Source organism: Pan troglodytes, chromosome 13, assembly GCF_028858775.2.
Source record: "Pan troglodytes isolate AG18354 chromosome 13, NHGRI_mPanTro3-v2.0_pri, whole genome shotgun sequence".
Classification (NCBI taxonomy): domain Eukaryota; kingdom Metazoa; phylum Chordata; class Mammalia; order Primates; family Hominidae; genus Pan; species Pan troglodytes.
Window position 1 is genome coordinate 36,834,775 of NC_072411.2, and position 22,329 is coordinate 36,857,103.

The following is a 22,329-nucleotide window of genomic DNA, read 5'->3' on the forward strand; positions in this document are numbered from 1 at the left end:
TAATGAAATAGACCTTCACTAAAACGACTCTTCCTTGCTCTGACTCTGCCCAGACTTTCTAGGTCAGGGTTATATTATATATCTTGCATCATAGCAGTGGTTCTCAAACTATGGTTTCAGCACCTTTTTACATACTTAAAAATTGAGGACACTGAAGAGTTTTTGTTTATGTAGGCTAAATCTATGAATCTTTACCACATTAGAAATTAAAACTGAAAAATTTTTTAAACGTTTATTAATTCACATAAAAACAATAACCCTACTTAATCATAGCATAACTTTTTATGAAAAATAACCATATTCTCCAAAGCCAAAAAAAAAAAAAAAAGGAGACAAGTGTGGTAGTGTCTTCCAGTTTTTCAAATCTCCTTAATATCTGACTTAGTTGAAGACTGCTGGATTCTCACATTTGCTTCTGCACTCAAGCTGTTGTGATATGTTGTTTTGGTTGAAGGATATGAAGATTATCTTGGCTCACATTGACATACAGTTGGAAAAGGAAGAACTATTATAATAGCACTCTCAGATAATTGTGGATATTCTCCTTTGATTCTATACCAAAACTTGACAAGTAGCAGTTTCTTAAAAGTTAGTTGCAATGCGGAATCTGAAACCACATTAATTCTTTCTATTCTGTTACTTTAAAACCCAGTGGTCTATCTTGCATTGTTAATTACTTTGGAACATCATGCATTGGTCACCTGAAAAATATTAGTTCTCTGAGCTCCAAATATTTTATAATAAAATAAAATATATTTCATTTAAATACATTTACAATAAAATATATTATAAAATAAAATATATTTTATTTGATACTAACTCCCCAACAAACACAGGAAAGAAAAGGGATCAAATGAAGACTGTTTGCAAAAAGGAGAGTATAAACTTGATGGGATGTTGACTTTGATTTTGTCAGGCCTGCCATCCTTGGATCACTGTCTTTGGTTTTCAGAGCTGGAACACTGACCAGATGACTACTGACAGTGCCACATCAAAGCTGAGAAGGAATAAGTTTGCAGTGGGCAATATTACATAATGTTGTATACATAATTATAAATATTATATAATTTTTTTAAAGTTACATTCATTAATATCACTATCAATCACATGAAAAAAGTCTTTAAGTATCAGAAAGTTGTTGAGCCCATAGGGGATCATGCATGTTCTCCAAAATTCTAATTTTTGCTTGAAACCTCAAATGTTATCATTGACAAAAAAAATTGATTGCCTTCCTTAAAGTCAAACTTTGCTAATTTTCAAGAAACTATGTCAGTTACACAAAACTAATAACCATAGCTTGTCCACCAGACATTCTTTTAAGTAAAAATGTTATTTCATGAAAACGGTGGCTAGCTCAGCTCATAACTCAATCACACAAGTATTTTACTCAAGATATGCATCCTTCAATATGCAGCAGCAATTTTTTATGCAGACAGTCCCATTTTTCCACTGGAATATTTTCCAAATATTGCATAATATTTAAAATATATGTAATCAAGAGTTTAGATTTAATACAATTAATAATTTTTACTGCTTCATTAAGGACATTCTTAAGTGAAACTGGCTTTTTCTTTTAACTGCAAGTGCATAATGGTGAAAATACAATCACTGCTGGTGCAGTTCGGTGGTGTTGGCTTGATTCCTTTTAATAAGGCCTCAGCAGTTTTACCCACCATTGCTTTTACACTATAAGAGTAAATGTCAGCACAGTGGAAAAAGCAAATCACGGTTTAGTGTTGTATGATTTTCTCCAGCTACTGCCAACTGCTCAGGTACTGAGTAGGCAAGCAGTTGGGTTTTAACCAAGGCTGGGATTCTGCCAGGCAGATACAAGGACAGATTGGACTATGGAAGTCAAGAATGTTTAAAAGGGAGGCATATAGTATGCACTTAGGAATCTAAGTTGAGAAGAAAGGAGCTGAGAGTAATGGATAGTGAGAAAGTGGTATGCCCAATGGAAGGATGGGGGCAATGGTCCAAGCCGGATGATTGCCATTGAGATGTTAGAGGTGCGGTAGTTATTGATGATCTCATCTTGGGTTTGACCCTGTGACATCACCCTGTGGTGATACGAGTGACTGACAATAATAAGAACAGTAGCTAGCATTTATTCAGGCACTATGCTAAGTACTTTACAAGTGTTGTATCATTTCATCTGAATAAAATTTAAAAAAATTATTCTCTAAAATAAATTTTTTTAGAAAGTCATTGACTTGGACTAGGCTCTTGTACTGGGCCCAACAGACCAAACCAATGTAGAAGTTGATCCCAGTAGCTGAGCTTTAGTTAATTGCAGGAGGCTCTGTAACCAATTAACCAGTTAAGCTATAACCAATTAAGTTGCCTCTATACCTCACTTTTTCTTTTCTTTTCTTTTTCCCTCTTCCTCCAGTCCTATACCTCACTTTTCTATAAATGCTGACATATTCTGTTGGTGGGAGTCCTCTGAATCTGTTTGGTTCTGGGGGGTTGCCCGATTTGAGAATCGTTTTTTGTTTTCTTTTGCATAATTTTTCTTTGCTCAAATAAACTCTACTTGACATAATTGGTCTACAATATTTTTTCCTTTTTACAGCTCTTTATGTCAATTCTGTACTATCACGACCCACATTTTAATGATGAAAAGTGGGCTTTTCATCACTAAAAGTGAAGAAATGGTGAAGACCTCAGTACACAGATAAATAAGAACATGTGGCTGTTTCTCCTAGCTCTTTTTCTGTCATTGGTCTGAGATGGGAAGAGGGAGGGAGAGAGAAGATTGTGGTTCAAGTGCCACAAACTCTCAAAATTATGAGATTTAATAAATTCTCTTGAATAAATATTTCTTCATTTGTTGTATTCACCTCCGATTTCTCCTACAACAGTTGCTTTCTTTTGATGCATAGAAACAGAATTCTTCCCTGCTTGTGAATTCTTAGCTTTATTCCAGTCTGTTTCTTGGTCCACGGACATGTAACTCAGTGACATGAGCTGGGAAAAGTGGGACAGACTATATTACATGTTAATTTGAAATTGAAAAAATTGAAAATCTTTTTCCTTAGACATGGGCAGATGCATTTTCTACATTGAGATATAAAGCATATATATATATATATATATATATATATATGCTTTTTTTTTGAAGACAGGGTCTTGCCCTGTCACACAGGCTGGAGTGCAGTGGCACAGTCATGGCTCACTGCAGCCCTGATCTCCCACGCTCAGGTGATCCTCTTGCCTCAGCCTTTTGAGTAGCTGGAACTACAGGTCCACATCACCACGCCACGCAAATTTTTTTTCTTTTTTTAATATGGAGTCTCACTCTGTCACCCAGGCTGGAGTGTGCAGTGGCACAATCTTGGATCACTACAAGCTCCACCTCCCCATTCTCCTGCCTCAGCCTCCTGAGTAGCTGGGACTACAGGCACCCGCCACCATGCCCAGCTAATTTTTTCATATTTTTTTTTAGTAGAGACAGGGTTTCACCATGTGTTAGCCAGGATGGTCTCGATCTCCTGACCTCGTGATCTGCCCACCTTGGCCTCCCAAAGTGCTGGGATTACAGGCATGAGCCACCATGCCTGGCCCAGGCTACATTTTTTAAAAAATTGTTTGTAGAGACAAGGTCTCACTCTATTACCCAGGCTGGTCTCAAACTCCTGGGTCCAAGCAATCCTGCTTCAGCCTCCCAAAGTGCTGGGATTACAGGTCTGAGCCGCCGTGCCTAGCCTAACGCACATGTTTTGAATAAGAACAGATTGTATTACTGAATCTTAAAAGTTGGCAAAATAATGGCTCAAGAGTTCACAGTTGTCATATCTTCTGTCTGAGATGATTGGGATACAAATCCCCTTTCAAAAAATGGTTTTTCAACATAATGCTTTATATGTTTCCTAAGAATTTCATTCATTCCTTCATATATCAAAACTTTTTTTTTTTTTTTTGAGACGGAGTCTCGCTTAGGCTGGAGTGCAGTGGCATGATCTCGGCTCACTGCAACCTCCGCTCCCTGGTTCAAGCAATTATCCTGCCTCAGGCTCCCAAGTAGCTGGGACTGCAGGCATGCGCCACCACGACCAGCTAATTTTTGTATTTTTAGTAGAGAAGGGTTTCACCATGTTAGCCAAGATGGTCTCGATCTCTTGATGTCATGATCCACCCATCTCGGCCTCCCAAAGTGCTGGGATTATAGGCATAAGCCACCTCGCCTGGCCCAAAAGTTTTATATATATGGAGGATCTACTTAGTGACCAAGTGGTATCGGGCATAGACAGAGACTAAAGAGCCGAACCAAACGCTTGAATCGCTTGAACCTGGGAGGCGGAGGTTGCAGTGGGTCGAAATCACACCACTGCACTCCAGCCTGGGTGACAGAGTGAGACTCTGTCTAAAAAAAAAAAAAAAATTACCAACGCATTTACTCCACTTACCCTCATCCTACAGATATGCCTGCTTTGCATTAAATGGCACATGTTCAAAATCATTCACAGCAGTCTTGTTCATTAGAGAAAAATATTGTAAACAATACATTTGTTTATCTCTAGAGCAATAGTGAAGTGAAATTTACAGTGGAATAGCATACAGCTGTGAAGAAGAACAAGGAAGCTCTCTACAGACTGATATGGAAAGATCTCCAAAATATACTGTTAAGTGAAAAAAAGCACAGTACAGAGTAGTTTATATAATGTGCTACCTTTGGTGTATGAAAAGGAGAAAATAAGAATATACATTCATATTTTCTTATACTTACTTAAATATTGAAGGGATACATCAAAAACTTAAAAAAGTAGTTACCTATGGAAGACAAGGCTGTGTGGAATGAGGTAAATGGGGTGGGAGAGGTACATTTTTCAATGTTCATCTTTTCATATCTGATTTTTTAACTAAATGAATGAATGAATGAATTTAAGTAACTTACTGGTCTAAGGTTGCATAATTAATTATAACAGTAGCAGCAAGAGTACAAACAGCAGTAGTGGCAGCAGCTACCCCATATTGAACACATGTTACGTGCCAGACATTGTCAGGTCTTTCTCATTGAGTCCTTACTATAACCCTATGAGGTAGGTGTCATTATTCTCCATTTATAGATGAAGAAACTGAAGCTCAGAAAGATTGAGTGACTTCCCTGTAGTCACTCAGCATGTAAGCAGAGGAGTTGGCATTCTAGCATAGTTCTCTCTGACTCTAAAGCCTGTGCTCTTGGCCACCAGGTTCAGTGCCTAGAAACCACTTCGACTTCTAGCATAGGGCTCTTAATGTTACAACATACCAAGGTTGGTCACAGTGGCTCACTCCTGTAATCCCAGCACTTTGGGAGGCTAAGGTGGGAGAATTGCTTGAGCCCAGGAGTTCAAGATCAGCTGGGGCAACATAGTGTGTCCAGAATTTGTTCTCGCTGACTTCAAGAATGAAGCCACGGACCCTCGCAGTGAGTGTTACAGCTCATAAATGCAGCACATCCAGAGTTGTTCATTCCTCCTGGTGGGTTCATGGTCTCGCTGGCTTCAGGGGTGAAGCTGCAGACCTTCGTGGTGAGTGTTACAGCTCATAAAGGCAGCACATCTGGAGTTGTTCATTCCTCCTGGTGGGTTCGTGGTCTCGCTGGCTTCAGGAGTGAAGCTGCAGACCTTCATGGTGAGTGTTACAGCTCATAAAGGCAGCACGTCTGGAGTTATTCATTCCTCCCGGTGGGTTCCTGGTCTCGCTGGCTTCAGGAGTGAAGCTGCAGACCTTCGTGGTGAGTGTTACAGCTCATAAATGTGGTGCGTCTGGAGGTGTTCATTCCTCCCAGTGGGTTCGTGGTCTTGCTGGCTTCAGGAGTGAAGCTGCAGACCTTCATGGCGAGTGTTACAGCTCATAAAGGCGGCACGTCTGGAGTTGTTCTTTCCTCCCGGTGGGTTTGTGGTCTCGCTGGCTTCAGGAGGGAAGCTGTAGACCTTCGCAGTGAGTGTTACAGTTCATAAAGGTAGTGCGGACCCAAAGAATGAGCAGCAGCAAGATTTATTGTGAAGAGCAAAAGAACAAAGCTTCCACAGCGTGGAAGGGGATCCAAGTGGGTTGCTGCTGCTGGCTCAGGTGGCTAGTTTTTATTCCCTTATTTGGCCCTGCCCACATCCTGCTGATTGGTCCATTTTACAGAGCGCTGATTGGTCTGTTTTTACAGAGTGCTGATTGGTGCATTTACAAACCTTTAGCAAGGCACAGAGTGCTGATTGGTGCATTTTTACAGATTGCTGATTGGTGCATTTACAAATCTTTCAGCTAGACACAGAGCACTGATTGGTGCATTTTTACAGAGTGCTGATTGGTGCATTTACAAACCTTTAGCTAGACACAGAGCACTGACTGGTGCGTTTCTACAGAGTGCTAATTGGTGCATTTACAAACCTTTAGCTAGACACAGAGAGCTGATTGGTGTATTTACAATCCTTTAGCTAGATAGAAAAGTTCTCCAAGTCCCCACCCGACCCAGAAGCCCAGCTGGCTTCACCTCTCAGTACCCCCTCTAAACAGGACCACCTCAGTACCACCTCTCAGGACACCCCAACTGCTGTTGGGAATTGGGCGATGACCACTCTAGCTACTTCCTGCTGAATAGGGGCAAAGAAGGGGCCCTGCAGTTGTAGTGTGCTCCAGAGGGGAACTCTTCAGGCCAGTGAAAGGGCCAGTGAGTCAGTCCAGGGGTCCTTGGTAGAAGTTGTTAGTTGAGCTCATTTGGGGTTCCATTTGTAAAACCATCTGCAGCTTGATGGCCTCAATCCTAGAGGAAACAAATTTGACAAGGAGGTTAAAAATACAGGGCGCAAAGGGGAGTAACAGCAAGATGGTTGCCATGGGACCTAGAAAGGGGAGAAGCCATGTTGCCCAACTCCAGAGGTTGGTATAAGAGTTTGAAAGGCGTTGTCTGATTTCAGAAGCCTTTTCCTGTAAATGCCAGGTGGCATCTTGTACTATCCCTGACTGGTTAGTGTAAAAACAACACTCTTCCCCTAAGAATGTGTAGAGTCTTCCTTTCTCAGCAGTGAGAAGGTCTAGGCCTTGGCAGTTTTGGAGAGTCACTGCTGCCAAAGAGTCTATTTGGGATTGTAGAGTAAGGATAAATTTCATTATTTCTTGCAAACTGTCTAAGAAATCCTTTGAGAGTGTGTGGTAGTAGGATAATGAATTAGATAAATTGGCTATTCCAGTTCCTGTGGCAGTAGCCATTCCTAACCCTATAAGTAGGGGTATTAGTTGTATGTCTCTGTGCTGATGGACTTGAGCTTTGAGGGGTACTGATAGGGTCTGATTTCCACAAGACTGGAAGTTAGGATAATATATGTTTACACTGTTAACTTTTAGCAAACTTTACTTTTGTTGAAAACCTTGTAAGTTTGGGATTTCAATTATTCTTTGCTATTAATAAGACCTCATTCAGTCTATATTAACTTAGAATTGGTATAGATGGCTCCTTCCTGATTCTGTAAGTACTTTAAGGTTCGGCTCGCATATTTGAGCAGACCAATTATTAGGCAATTTTCCTAACTCTGCTTCTACAAGAGCTTCCTTATCATTTACTGAATACCCATTGTGTCTTTTTTCCTTAATCTCCCGGGAGGAACCATCTATCGTCCTGTCCTGAAGGGAGTTCCTCCTAGATCTGGTCAGATCTTTGTATGGTAATTAATTAAGATTCAGATCCTCTGTTAGGAAACCTGCTGGGTTAAGGATTTTTGATAGGAAGGCTATGGGTTGTCAGTGGCCTCAGTGCTTTTGAGCTATGCCCTTGTTTACACTGACAACAAGGTGGTGTTGGAGTGTTATAGGGTTACATATAAGACCTTCAATTATCAATTATGGGTTTTAAATTTACCTTGGCTTTTAAAGGAATAGGGTACACTGTTTTTTCTTTACTACTTCTATCTCTCTCTTTCTCTCTGACTTCTTCTTTGTCTCTTCCTCTCTTTCCTTCTTCTCTTTGTCTCTGTTTCTTCCTCTCTCTCTCTTTCTCTGACTTCCTGTCTCTTTCTCCCTTTCCTTTCTGCTGCCTCTGCCAGCTGCTTATGCTGCTGTTCTCCCCTCTCCTTCCCCTTTTGATGGCTTCAGCAGTGTAAGACTGCCACCTCCTTGAGTTTTTGCACTGCGTGCAGTAATTCCATGGTTTCTTTGTGATATTTAATGAGGGTTCCCCCAGAGGTTAGGAACTCCCTTTCTTTCCATATTGCAGCATGGGCACGTAGGATTAGATAAGCATACTTGCTATCTGTATACACACTTATTCTTTTTCCTTTTCCCAGTTCTAAGGCTCGGGTAAGCACCACTAGTTCTACTAACTGGGTGCTGGTCCCTCGGGGAAGAGGCTTACTTTCAAATACAGTTATATCACTAACTATGGCATAACCTGCCCTTCATATCCCATTCTCCACAAATGAACTTCCATCGGTATATAGGTTAAGGTCAGAATTAGCTAAGGGGACTTCTAAGAGATCATCTCAGGTGGCATAAGTCTGAACTATAATTTGTTGGCAGTCATGCTTGATTGGTTCCCCATCCTCTGGGAGAAAAGTGGCAGGGTTGAGGGCCATGCAGGTACATATTTGAAGCACCGGTCCCTCAAAGAGTAGCACCTGGTATCTAAGCAGGTGGTTGTCTGATAGCCATAAACTTCCATTGGCACCTAGTGTGCCATTTACATCATGAGTAGTCCAGACAGTGAGATCCTTTCCTTGTATTATTTTGATAGCCTCTGACACTAAGACAGCCACTGCCGCAAACTACCCTTAAACAGTGAGGCCAGCCTTTTGATACTACATCAATTTCCTTACTTAGGTATGCCACTGGTTGTGGGGTTGTCCCATGAGTCTGAGTAAGGACTCCAAGAGCTATCCCTGCTCTCTCTGTGATGTATAAAGAGAAGTTTTGTCCTGTGAGAAGGCTTAAAGCTGGAGCTTGTACTAGGGCCTTCTTTAAGGTTTTGAAGGCTGTTTCTGCCCCTGGTTCTCATTCTACCAGATGATTATTTGCCCTCTTGTTCTCTTTGATTAGAGTATATAGGGGCCTGGCTTTCTCGCTGTATCTGGGGATCCATAGTCAGCAAAAGCTGGTGATTCCAAGGAACCCCTACAACTGTTTTAATGTCTTAGGGTGAGGATAAGCCAGTATAGGCTGTATTCATTCCTTGCTGAGGGCCCTGGTTCCTCTGGCTAAGATCAGGCCTAGATATTTGACCTGCTGTAGGCAAAGCTGGGCCTTCGACCTAGACGCCTTGTACTCTTGATTAGCTAGAAAGTTCAAGAGATCTAGAGTAGCCTGCTGGCACAAGGCTGCCAAACTGGTAGCCAAAAGTAAATCATCCACATACTGAAGGACCAGAGTGCCTGGACTTGAGAAGTGGCCTAGATCTTGGGCCAGTGCCTGACCAAACAGGTGAGGGCTATCCCTAAGCCCTTGGGGCAAGACTGTCCACGTAAGTTGGGACATGTGGTCTGTGGCATCGTCAAAGACAAAGAGAAACTGGGAGTCAGAGTGCAGGTGAATACAGAAGAAGACATCCTTGAGGTCCGGAACAGTGAACCATTCTGCCTCCTCTGCTATTTGAGAGAGCAGAGTACAGGGGTTGGGTAAACTGGATATAGAGGAACTACTGCCTCATTGATGAGTCTAAGATCTTGCACTAGTCTCCACTGACAGTTTGGTTTCTGTACTCCTAGAATTAGGGTGTTGCAGGAACTGCTGCATTTCCTTACTAAGTCTTGAGCTTTTAAATGTTTAACAATATCCTGTAATCCTTTATGAGCTCCAGGCCTTAAGGGATATTGCCTTTGATAAGGAAAAGTGGTGAGATCCTTTAGCCTGATTTCGACTGGGCAGGCATTTTTTGCCCTTCCAAATTGTCCTTCCAATGCCCAGACTTCAGCATTGATTCCCTCCTCAAGTAGGGGACAACAAATGGGTAACTTGTTCCCCATATTCACATAGATAATATCTCCAGCTTTGGCTAATATATCCCTCCCTAATAAAGGTGTGGGACTTTCAGGTATAACAAGAAAGGCAGGTGAAAAGAGCAAAGTCTCCTAATTACAACTGAGGAGGTGCGAGAAATACCTGGTTACAGGCTGTCCCAGGATTCCTCAGATGGTAATGGACCTTGAGGACAGCTGTCCAGGACAGGAGATTAACACTGAGAAAGCCACGCCAGTGTCCAGAAGGAAGTCAATTTCCTGGCCCTCAATAGTTATACATACCCAGGGCTCAGTGAGAGTGATGACATGAGCTGGCACTTGCCCTGGGCTCCCTCAGTCCTGTTGTTGGATCATCTGGTTGGGGGCTTCTGGCCCAGAGAACCTTTGTCCTCTGGGGCAGTATGCCTTCCAGTGATTGCTTGGCATAGTGGACATGAGCAAGGGGGCAGCTTGTTTCTCATAAGACAATCTTTTTTAAAGTGTCCTTGTAAACCACACTGGTAACAAGCCCTACCAGGTGATTGGCCTGCTCCATTTTTTGTCCTCTCTGAACCACCAAGGTTTGTTTGTCTGAGGGCCATGACTAAGGCTGTGGCCTTTCTCTGATCTCACTTTTCCTTTTAGGCCTGTTCCTCTTGGTCCCTATTATAGGACACTGAGGTTGCCAGGTTTAATAATGCCTCCAGATGTTGTTCAGGGCCCAGGGCTCGCTTTTGGAGCTTTCTCCTGATATCTGCAGCTGATTGGGGAATAAACTTATCTTTTAGGATCAATTGACCCTTGAGTGAGTCGGGTGACAGGGGAGTATATTTTCTTAAGTCCTCCCATAGCTGCTCGAGGAAGGCAGAAGGATTTTCTTCCTTTCCCTGAGTTATGGTGGACATCATTGAATAATTCATGGGCTTTTTCCTAATTCTCCTTGGTCCTTCTAGAACACAGGTCAACAGATGTTTACAACTCCAGTCCCCATGATCTGAGGTGAGGTCCCAGTGGGGATCCATACTGGGAACAGTTTGCTGACCAGTAGGGAATCTGTCCCTTTCTTCGGCTGTCATTCTATCATCTACTTGACTAAGATACCAGGTATCTCCAAACTCTTGGGCTGCAGCTAAAGCCACATTCTTTTCATTAAAGGCCAGAGTTTGATCTAACAATAGCATGACATCTCTCCAAGTGAGATTGAAGGTTTGCCCTAGACCCTGTAGGACATCTACGTACCTATCAGGATCATCTGAAAACTTCCCCAGGTCTGTCTTGATCTGTTTTAAATCAGAGAGGGAGAAGGGGACATGTACCCGGTTTTGGCCAAATTCCCCTCCCCCTACAGCTTAAAGGGGACGTAACTTATAGCCCACGTTTTTTTGTGGTCCTTTGGAGATTTCTTTGCTTATTTCCTTCTGGGTGGGGGAGATTAGAGAAGGCTTACCATTAATAGGAAGGGGAGCTATAGGGAGGCTAGGATATGGGGGTAAGCTGGAAGGTCCTCCTGTGGGATGCAGATTGCAACCTTTGCATAGTTGTGTATTCTCCTTCAATGAAAAGAAAGCTTGGACATAAGGTATTTCACTCCATTTGCCTTCCCTCTTACAGAAAAGGTCAAGCTGCAGGATACTATTGTAATTTATACTTCCCTTAGGTGGCCATTTTTCCCCATAAGAGAGAGCATACTGGGTCCAAGCCACAGTGCAGAAAAAAATGAGCCACCTCTTTTTCAGGGTTTGCGGGTCAAATTGTTCCCAACGGCTTAGGATGCATTTCAAGGTGAGCCTATTGATGGCTGAGTGTTTCCCATCTGAAAGACAAAACTGCCTGCAGTTTTGGTTTGTTTCTCCCCCTGCCCAAGAATCCGCAACAGTCCCTGGAACCTGCTGATTGGAATAGTTGCGCTCACCAATGCAGCAGCAGAAACACCTCTTGCCCAAGAACCCACAACAGTCCCTGGGCCCTGCTGATCGGAATAGTTGTGCTCACTGATGCAGCAGCAGAAACACTAGTTTTCCTCCTAGACCACAAGGAGGACCAAGGAATGTCGGATTTAGTGGCCCTTACCGACGCATTTTCAAAAACCTGCACCCTTGCCTGTCCTCTTAGACCACAAAGAAGACCGAGAAAAATTGGATTTAGTGGCCCTTAATGACACATTCTCAAAAACTTGTTAGAGTCTTGAGCATTCTCCTGTTAGTATTGGGACTTTACCCCTGTCCTATAAAGATGTTATGCCCCAAAAATGAAGTGGAGGGCCATACCCTGAGGGAGGGGAGGGATCTCCAGAGTTGGAAGAGTGATGCCTTTTGTCTTTACTTATATGAATAGGAAGGATACAATTTCTGAGGCTTCCCATATCCTAGCTTCAGGAATAGCTTTTGTTAGGCCTGCTTGTCTGAGGAGGGATCCTAAAATTCCAGATAGCCCCCCTACAATGGGACTTTGGGCAAAAATTATGTCTTTCTGATTGGTGGGCCCGGGTACCTAAATAAGGGTAACAGAGTCCTGGAGTTTACACAAGAAATCATTCTTACAGGAGAAACTAGAAAAGCACCAGAGACAGGGAGTGGTTTTTAGAAGCGGGACTAGCCTCGGAGAAGAGAGGCAAGAGGAAGTTTGCCTGACAGGTATTGGGACCCAAGAGGCAAGGGTCAGGATAGGCAGGATGGATAGACGAGTCTCGCTTGGGCGACATGACTTTGAGAGTTCTGTTCATGGCTGCAGGGTCAACCAACTTGTTGTCAGGACCCCAGAGCTGAATGACTTTCCTCTCTGTCGACCTTCGTTTCAGCCCAGAAGTACAGGAAAAGCGGAAGCTGGTTCCAGGCAAACCGACGCTCCCAACTCCAAGGATTTGGGGGTTGTTAGAGAGCCCTTTCCCAGAAAGCCTGATACCCATGTCTTTAGTCTGGTGGCTGCACTAGTCGCTTTTAACTGGCCGACAGGTGCCTGGTATTTAGCCCCCAAATTCTAAGGAAAAATAGGACAGAATAGCAAGCAAAAGGGGTCCGATATTACTCACCACTTGGCGATAGTCGATGGTTCCTTTGTGGTCACCAAAATGTGCCCCACATTGGGTGCCAAAATGTGTCTGGAATTTGTTCCTTCTGGGGGGTTCTTGGTCTTGCTGACTTCAAGAATGAAGCCGTGGACCCTCGTGGTGTGTGTTACAGTTCTTAAAGATGGTGTATCCGGAGTTTGTTCCTTCAGATGTTCAGATGCCTCTGGAGTTTCTTCCTTCTGGTGGGCTTGTGGTCTTGTTGACTTCAGGAGTGAAGCTGCAGACCTTCGCAGTGAGTGTTACAGCTCTTAAAGGTGTCACGTCTGGAGTTGTTTGTTCCTCCTGGTGGGTTCGTGGTCTTGCTGGCTTCAGGAGGGAAGCTGCAGATCTTCACGATGAATGTTACAGCTCATAAAGGTAGTGCGGACCCAAAGAGTGAGCAGCAGCAAGATTTATTGTGAAGAGCAAAAGAACAAAGCTTCCACAGCATGGAAGGGGACCCGAGTGGGTTGCTGCTGCTGACTCAGGTGGCCAGCTTTTATTCCCTTATTTGGCCCCACCCACGTCCTGCTGATTGGTCCATTTTACAGAGTGCTGATTGGTCCATTTTTATAGAGTGCTGATTGGTGCGTTTACAAATCTTTAGCTAAACACAGAGCGCTGATTGGTGTGTTTACAATCCTTTAGCTAGACAGAAAAGTTCTCCAAGTCCCCACCTGACCCAGAAGCCCAGGTGGCTTCACCTCTCAATAGTGAGACCTCATCTCTACAAAAAATAAACAAAATTAGCTGGTTGTGGTGTCATGTGCCTGTAGTACCAGCTACTTGGGATGCTGAGGTGGGAGGATGGTTTGAGCCTGAGAGATAGAGGCTGCAGTGACCTGAGATCACACCACGGCACTGGGTGACAGAGTGAGACCCTGTCTCAAAAAAAAATTTTTTTTTACAACATAGCATATCACATACACATTGTTTACTGACTAAAATGGGAGCCAAGCTGGCTAAGTGAAATATGAGCATTTATTCTATTTTTGCTATGCTCTTCTGTGCAGCTTTGGAAACTTAATTTGGGGACAAACCATTGTTTTTTAAAAAATCTATAAAATGACATAGTACAAGCAGTCTTATTAGTGTTTGCACCATAAAATGAAATTGGCAGGTTCTTCCTTACTTTCCCATCTAGGATCCAGATCCAAGCCTCTTGAGTTCTCCACCTGCCTTCCAGGCTGGACCCTAACATCTACAAGGTCTGGGGCAATAATATAATTGGAGATCCATGTACCATATTTGTGAATATTTAGAAGTTATATCTCAAGCTGTCAAATAAAATATATTCTATCCACCTAACTTAACAAATATACCTTCAGAACTATGTGGAATGCTAAGAGTGAAATTAAAATTCTTGGGTTCCTAAAAGCTCTGAGCCCAAACATGATATTGTTGAGATCTCTGGCCCCTGGCCCATGAACTATGTGGCTTCTCTTCCCATCTCCAATTTCCCTCCATGCCAAAATAGGCTTCAAAATCCCAGTCAAGGCTGGGTGTGGTGGCTCATGCCTGTAATCCCAGTACTTTAGGAGGCCAAGGCGGGCAGATCACCTGAGGTTAGGAGTTTGAGACCAGCCTGGCCAACATGGTGAAACCCAATCTCTACTAAAAATATAAAAATTAGCCCAGAGCAGTGGTGGGCACCTATAATTCCAATTACTAGGGAGGCTGAGGCAGGAGAATCACTTGAACCCACAAGGCAGAGGTTACAGTGAGCCGAGATGCACCACTGCACTCCAGCCTGGGCAACAGAGTAAGACCCTGTCTCGGAAAAAAAAAAAAAACCCAAATGCTCATCAATGTTAGACTGGATAAAGAAAATGTGGCATGTATACACCATGGAATACTATGCAGCCATAAAAATGAATGAGTTCACATCTTTTGCAGGGACATAGATGAAGCTGGAAACCATCATTCTCAGCAAACTAACACAGGAACAGAAAACCAAACACCACATGTTCTCACTCATAAGTGTTCTCAATGAGAACATATGGGCACAGGGAGGGGAACATCACACACTGAGGCCTGTTGGGGGTGGGGGTCAAGGGGAGGGATAGCATTAGAAGAAATACCTAATGTAGATGACAGGTTGATGGGTGCAGCAAACCACCATGACACATATATACCTGTGTAACAAGCCTGCATGTTCTGCACATGTATCCCAGAACTTAAAGTATTAAAAAAATTTAATGTAATACGACCTTAGCTTTTGGCAGTTATACGTACTACAACTGTTTTGTTTTATATACCACAAAATAATTTGCAACTCTCATGTACACTAAAAGGGCCATATCTAAACTACAACAGAGAAATAAAAGCTAAGCTTTAGATTTATATCAAAAGAAACACTCAAATGTTTGTGTTGGTAATTTTAGTTCCCAGATAGCAATACCCACTGGACAATTTATAGTCTACTACAAAATCCCAGTCCACATGTCCAGGCTCCATCTACACACCCACAAACAGCCACTCCTTGGCCACTCTTTGGTCCTAGGAGTATGTGTGCAGTGGCACATTCTGTCCTTGGGAGGATGGACCAAGAGACCCACATAGAACCTGGAAGCAGACTCAGAGCCACTGGGAATTCTAGGCCCATGGTATAAATGGTGAGAGAGATGGTTATAAATGGTCATGTCTTCTTGGCCTCTGGGACTCCCCTGCCCTAGCGGGAGGGTCTGAGGCCAGAAGAGAGCCAGAGTCAGTGTCTGTCTGCTAAGCATGGGGTGGAGAGAAGGAATATTTCTTTTTCAAGTCCAAAAGAAACACTACCTGCCCCCAGAAGTATCCACAAAAGGGATCCAGGAGATGAGTAAAATGCAGAGTTCAAGCTCAGTCAATCACTTAGTGAACCAAAGAACGTAGTGAAGAGAAAGAATCAGGATGAACTCACGTGTAAAACGGCAAATAGTGGAGGAAAGCAACTAGATTAAATTCAACACAGTGAATGTTTTAGACACGTGTGAGCTCAAATGTAAATGACCGGCAGTTGAGCAATGATGGAAATTCACCATTTTCCTTTTTATTGTTTATGTCAGAATATTTAAGCCACACACATGCACACATGGGCGCACATACGCACTTTTCGCCTTAGAATTAATTCCCTCATGCCATGAAAGTCCATTTCTGGGTTGTTTGTGCTCTGTCGATTACAAGGAACTCAGTGTCTCTCAGGTACCTAAAGTAACGGGGGTTTGCTGTAAGGCTGCAATGGGTCACATTGTTAACCTAGGTGTATCCCCAGACAGTGCCCTCTCCCTGCCCACCAAAGAGGATTCTGACTGAGCCTGCTCAGTCCAGTTCCTACCCCCATCTTTCTAAGTCAGACTTTTGGGATTTAAAACTGCAAAACTGGGAGAAAAGGGAAAGGAGGATAAAAACTAAAAATCCAAAGGCTGGGGCTGGGGAAGAATTGGGAATATGAGGTTGTATGTGGGGGAAAAAATGTATTTAAAGAAATTTTAAGATGTTTTATTTTGGTCTATGTGTCCCCTAAATGGTGTTTAAGAAATAAACGTTGGAGTTTCTTAGAAATTACATTTAAATGTTGGGGTAGCCTCTGTCAGTGGTGACTTGGTAATGTGATGAGACCTCATAGGTGAAGCCTTCATGAGCTTCCAGCTGTCTGTGGAAATAAGGATCTTGGGACTCTCATAGGAGCATGGAACAGGCATATTAATGCATCCCATGTCGACCAGAATATAATGCCAACAACCTTTGATGTGGTCCAGTACCAAAAGCAGCTTCAGCAGCATCTTCTGAATCCTGAGCAGCACAGCCTGGTCAATGCCCCCTGCCACACCCACACATATTCACACAGCTACTTTATATGACCCTCTTCATCTGCACCTCATCTTCTATTACTCCTGCCACTGCCAAACAGCCAACAAGAATTTTGCTCAATTCATGCTTCCTGTTATCTCATGGCCTCTGCATGCTGTTTTCTTCTGTGTTCCAGTTTTAGTTTCAGCTTCTTTCTGTATGGTCATTAGAGCAGTTCCCAAATCCTCTGGCCCTCTCCCCTTCTAACCAAATGGTAAGAGTGTATTTACCTGCTCCACGAGAAGCTGTGCGTGGCTACATGATTTCCTTTGACCAAGGAAATTGAGTAAAAGTTACATATGTCACTTCCGGGGGAAGCTTTAAGAGCCAGGGTGTCCTTGACCACATCTCTCCTTTCCCTCTGCCTCAGTGCCCAGAATGCTCAAGATAGTGGCTGCTCCATACAGCTGGGTCCCAGAGTGAGGAAATCACCATTGTGGACCAGAACACGCAGCCATGTCAACACATGTGCATGATAGACACATGGCATGAACAAAAAATAAGCTTTTGTTAAATCACTGAGATTTGGAGCTTGTCACTGCAACATAAACTAACCCAGTAATTCCCAAAGTGTGGTCCCTAGATCAAAATAAGTAGCAACAGTATCACCTGAAAATTTATTAGAAATGTAAATTATTGGGTTCCAGTCAAGGTCTATTGAATCAGAAACTCTGGGGTGATAGCGGGGTGTAGTGGCTCACACCTATAATCCCAGCACTTTGAGAGGTTGAGGTGAGAGGATCACCTGAGCCTAGGAGTGATTAAGACCATCCTGGGCAACATAGCGAGACCCTTTCTGTACAAAAAATAAAAGTAAAAAAGTTAGCCAGGAATGGTGGCGCATGCCTGTAGTTCCAGCTACTTAGGAGGCTGAGGCAGAAGGATCGCTTGAACCCAGGAGGTCAAGGTTAGAGTGAGCTATGATTGCTCCACTGAAATAAATAAATAAATAAGAAACTCTGAGATGTAGTCCAGCAATCTGTGTCTTAGTAAGCTCTGCAAATCATTCTAACACCCTCTAAATTTTAAGAGCAACTGACCCAACTGATTCCTCTTCTATTACTGATCACCTGATGCCCTGTATCCAGAAATAAAATACACAAAGAGAGAACCTGTCTGGCCTAATTTAATCATCATCACCCTGCCTGGGCAGAGCTCTTGTTACCATATCACCTCATGAATCATTGTACAAACATTAAACTGACCATCCTGGGTGATGTGCTTCCCTTAGGTTCAGTCAGCCCCAGGCCCAGTAGCCACAGTTTGGAAGAGGCAAGGAGGGTCACTGATAAACAACACGACCAGGCATGCCTGCATAACCACCTGGAACTGTCCACTCAGCAGGGGCCAGAGGTTGGCAGTTTCAAGAGGGGCTGTGGGTGCAGCAGGTACCAAGAGTGTTCTCTTCAATAAGTTATAGCAAATATAGAATATAGGATAACAAAATAGACGACCTTAAAGGAGATGAAGGTGATCTGGGCTTCATGATTGCAGCAAAGTACTATATATCAAGGGAGGGTTGTTGCTTGGGAAAAGCCAGCTGATTTGAAGTCTAGAGGTCTTCCAAAGTGATATCTTGTTTAGGAGCTCAAGCCTGGGACAGTGTTATACATTCCTTGTACTGTCATTTCAACTCACTCCTGGATCTACAAAAAATTCCTAGAGTCATACATGTACCCTCTGATTTCCCTTTCTGTTAGTCATATATGGCCTAGAAAAGCTGTATAAGAAGCCAATGATAAAAATAAAGGCCAAGTAGACTGTAAAGGTTTAGACACAAATGGATTACCAACAAAAGGACGAACAAAAATCTCTGATAAAAAGAAAAACTGAAGCGATTTTTCCAAAGGACCTCATCATTTTAAAAATGGACCTGGTAATATGAATCACCTTCTTTTTAATTGTCTCTGACGTCTTTCTCTGAGACTTGAATTCAAGAAAGGTAGTTTAGATATTTACCTTTTATGAATCAGGAAATACATGGTAGGTATATTTAAAATGTAGTTAGTTGTATTTAATGACCTCATTTCTGAATTCAATTTTCATTAATATAGCTTTCATTTCTGTATCTGCCATTTTAACAATATGACAAATGGAAGGCTTGTGATTTAGACACTGTTTCTAAATCAGTACTTTAAAATCTTTGGTTGTCAGGTGCCTCCTGAGTGCAGTAGGTAGCACGTCAGTCTCATAAAATCTTTAGTTGTCTATCATTCATTCATATGAATTTGATGACTGCTCTAATTTCTTTGTTCTCTTCTGATTTGAGTGGGGTACAATTTTACCATGAAACAGTGTGGTCAGACTGCAGTTTTGGAGGTGATAATGATGCCAAACACAAAGATAGAATTACTGTCCAACACAATGGAGCAGTTTGTCCATGCAATAGTAATATAATTTATTGCTCTGAAGAAGATAGAAAAGATAGAGAAATAGGGGAAACTTTCTTGAAAGATGAAACATCTTTTACATAAATGTTTAATATAATTATAAAATTCTATTTTAAAAAAAGGAGTTGGGGCCGAGCACAGTGGCTCACACCTGTAATCTCAGCACTTTAGGAGGCCGAGGCAGGCAGATTACATGAGGCCAGGAATCTGAGACCAGCCCGGCCAATATGGTGAAACTCTGTCTCTACTAAAAATACAAAAATTATCCGGATGTGGTGGCACATGCCTATAATCTCAGCTACTTGGGAGGCTGAGGCAGGAGAATCGCTTGAACCCGGGAGGCAGAGGTTGCAGTGAGCCGAGATCGCGTCACTGCACTGAAGCCTGGGTGACAGTGAGACTCTGTCTCAAATAAATAAATAAGTAAATAAAGGAGTTGGAATGGGTGTACTCATCCCATGGCTGTTTTCCCAGCCTTCTCTTTGCTGTTTTTAGTTTGCCCTTTGCCAACCTGAGCCTACAAAGGACACCATATATATATGTATATATACACACACATAAATAATATATATATGTGTGTGTATATATATGTGTATATATATATTTGAGACAGGGTCTCACTCTATCACCCAGTCTGGAGTGCAATCGTGCAATCATAGCTCACTGCAGCCTCAAACTCCTAGGCTCAAGCAGTCTCCTTGCCTCAGCCTCCCAAGTAGCTGGGAATACAGGTGTGCACCACCATGCCCAGCTACTTTTTAAATATTTTGTAGGGAGGGGACCTCGCTATGTTGGCCAAGGCTGGTCTTGAACTCCTGCCCTTAAGCGGTCCTCTGGCCTCAGCCTCCCAAATCCACATCTGGGATTACAGATGTGATCCACTGCACCCAGCTGCAAAGGACATCTTTTAAAGTTTAGCCCAGTCTTTCAGAATCTTGGTGCACATTAGAGTCACCTGAGGAACTTAAAAAAAAACTACCAGACCTGTGTCTCCCTAAATAACATCAAGAACGCTGCAGGGGATTTGCAAATCCAGGACATATGGGCTAGAGGGACTGTGGACATGTCCAAAGAGATTAAGGCAAAAGGGAAGCTTTTAAAGGGAAAAGGGAAAATTACACGTAATTTGTTTTGGGTCAGAAAGAACACTGGTTACAGGGGCTTATCACAGGAGTTGATGCCAATTCATTATGGAGACAGTGTCAGGCAAGTGTTCCATACGTCCAGCTAGCTGTGACTCAGTAGCAAGCTGAGTCACAATACGTCCTTGTGACTCAGGTAGCAAGCTGCAATTTGAGAAGTCCTTGACTAAAGTTCTTGTTACAGGTATATGTGCGTAAGAGCCCTTCTGAGAGTCTTTGTAACAGTTCTTATCACAGGCATTTGCGCACTGAGGGCCCTCCCTTCTCAGAATCCCAGCTTTGTTTATTTTTTTGTTAGAGTTTGACACAAGCGACTCCATTTTGCTTCGGACAACTTTCACACCTGTTAATTCTGAATGTGGTTTGGGGTGTGTACATGCCAGATTTAGTAGGTAGAAATACAGAACTGTAATTAAATTTGAATTTCAGATAAGTAATGAATTATTTTTTGGCCGGGCACAGTGGCTCAGGCCTGTAGTCCCAGCACTTTAAGAGGCCAAGGGGGGACAGATTATCTGAGGTCAGGAGTTCCAGACCAGCCTGGCCAACATGGTGAAACCCCGTCTCTACTAAAAATACAAAAATTAGCCAAGCATGGCGGCATGCGCCTGTAATCCCGGCTACTCGGGAAGGTGAGGTGGGAGAATTGCTTGAACCCAGGTGGCAGAGGTTGCAGTGAGCTGAGATCATGCCACTGCATTACAGCTTGAGTGACAGAGTGAGACTCCATCTCAAAAAAATAAAACAAATAAATAAATAAATAAATAAATAGTGAATTATTTTTTAAGCGTAAGTACATCTCAAGCAATATTTGAGACACACCTTATACTGAAAATATTATCCATTATTTGTCTAAAATTCAAATTTAACTAGGCATTTCTGGCAACTGTGGGAGGGGAAGAAAGGGATGAAGGGGAGAGGTGGATAAAGTTCTCTCAAGTGATTGCCATTTGGTATTTAAGATTGAGAACCTCTGGTTTTGCCCAACCCACCCTCAACCTTACAAGAAAAAGAGTTATTTTCTATCACCAGAGTTCTGAATAAGTCTAGAGTGATGTTCATTCTTTTTAAAACACACATCAGATGGTTAATTTCCCATTCATTTATTTCTGCCTCTCCCCTCCATAGCTTTGTAACAGTATGCCATGATTGACAACCCTAGCATTGTCATTATGAATGAATAGCACATAATCTCCCATTATGTAAATGTCTACCACCTCATTTCTGAATTAGTCATCGATTACGGCAGTAGGGAATGAAGAGGCTTAGTCAGAGGAAAGCTGCTTCCTGATTCAAAGTCATGGTGGAAAAAAGATGAATAAAATTCAAGTGCACCACTAGTTTTTAGGTTGGCACTCATAAATCTGATTTAAGGTGAGCCAGTCATTTTTCCTGGATGCCAGTAGGCATAGCTAGCTCTTTCCACAATTGCAGAGCCTTATTAGGTTACTCTGATCTGGCAAAGCTAACACAATCAGAGGGGATCCTGGATTGAATCTCAATTTTTGGTTCCTGCAATTGATTTAAAAGAGTTCAGGAGGCAACTAGAGTAGAATGTGGAGGGCTGTAGGATTACTGACTCAATTATTTGAGCAAACAGGTATGTCTAGGTTATCAGAATGGGATGAGAACATTGGATTATGACTAAAACAGCTCAGAGAAGATAAACCATTGTGTTTCATGGTCAAGGATGGCATTAGTGATGATGACTTTTGAGAACAGCGACAATGTGAAACATCACAAATTCTTTTTTTTATTATTATTATTATACTTTAAGTTTTAGGGTACATGTGCATAAAGTGCAGGTTAGTTACATATGTATACATGTGCGATGCTGGTGTGCTGCACCCATTAACTCGTCATTTAGCATTAGGTATATCTCCTAATGCTATCCCTCCCCCCTCCCCCCACCCCACAACAGTCCCCAGAGTGTGATGTTCCCCTTCCTGTGTCCATGTGTTCTCATTGTTCAATTCCCACCTATGAGTGAGAATATGCGGTGTTTGGTTTTTTGTCCTTGT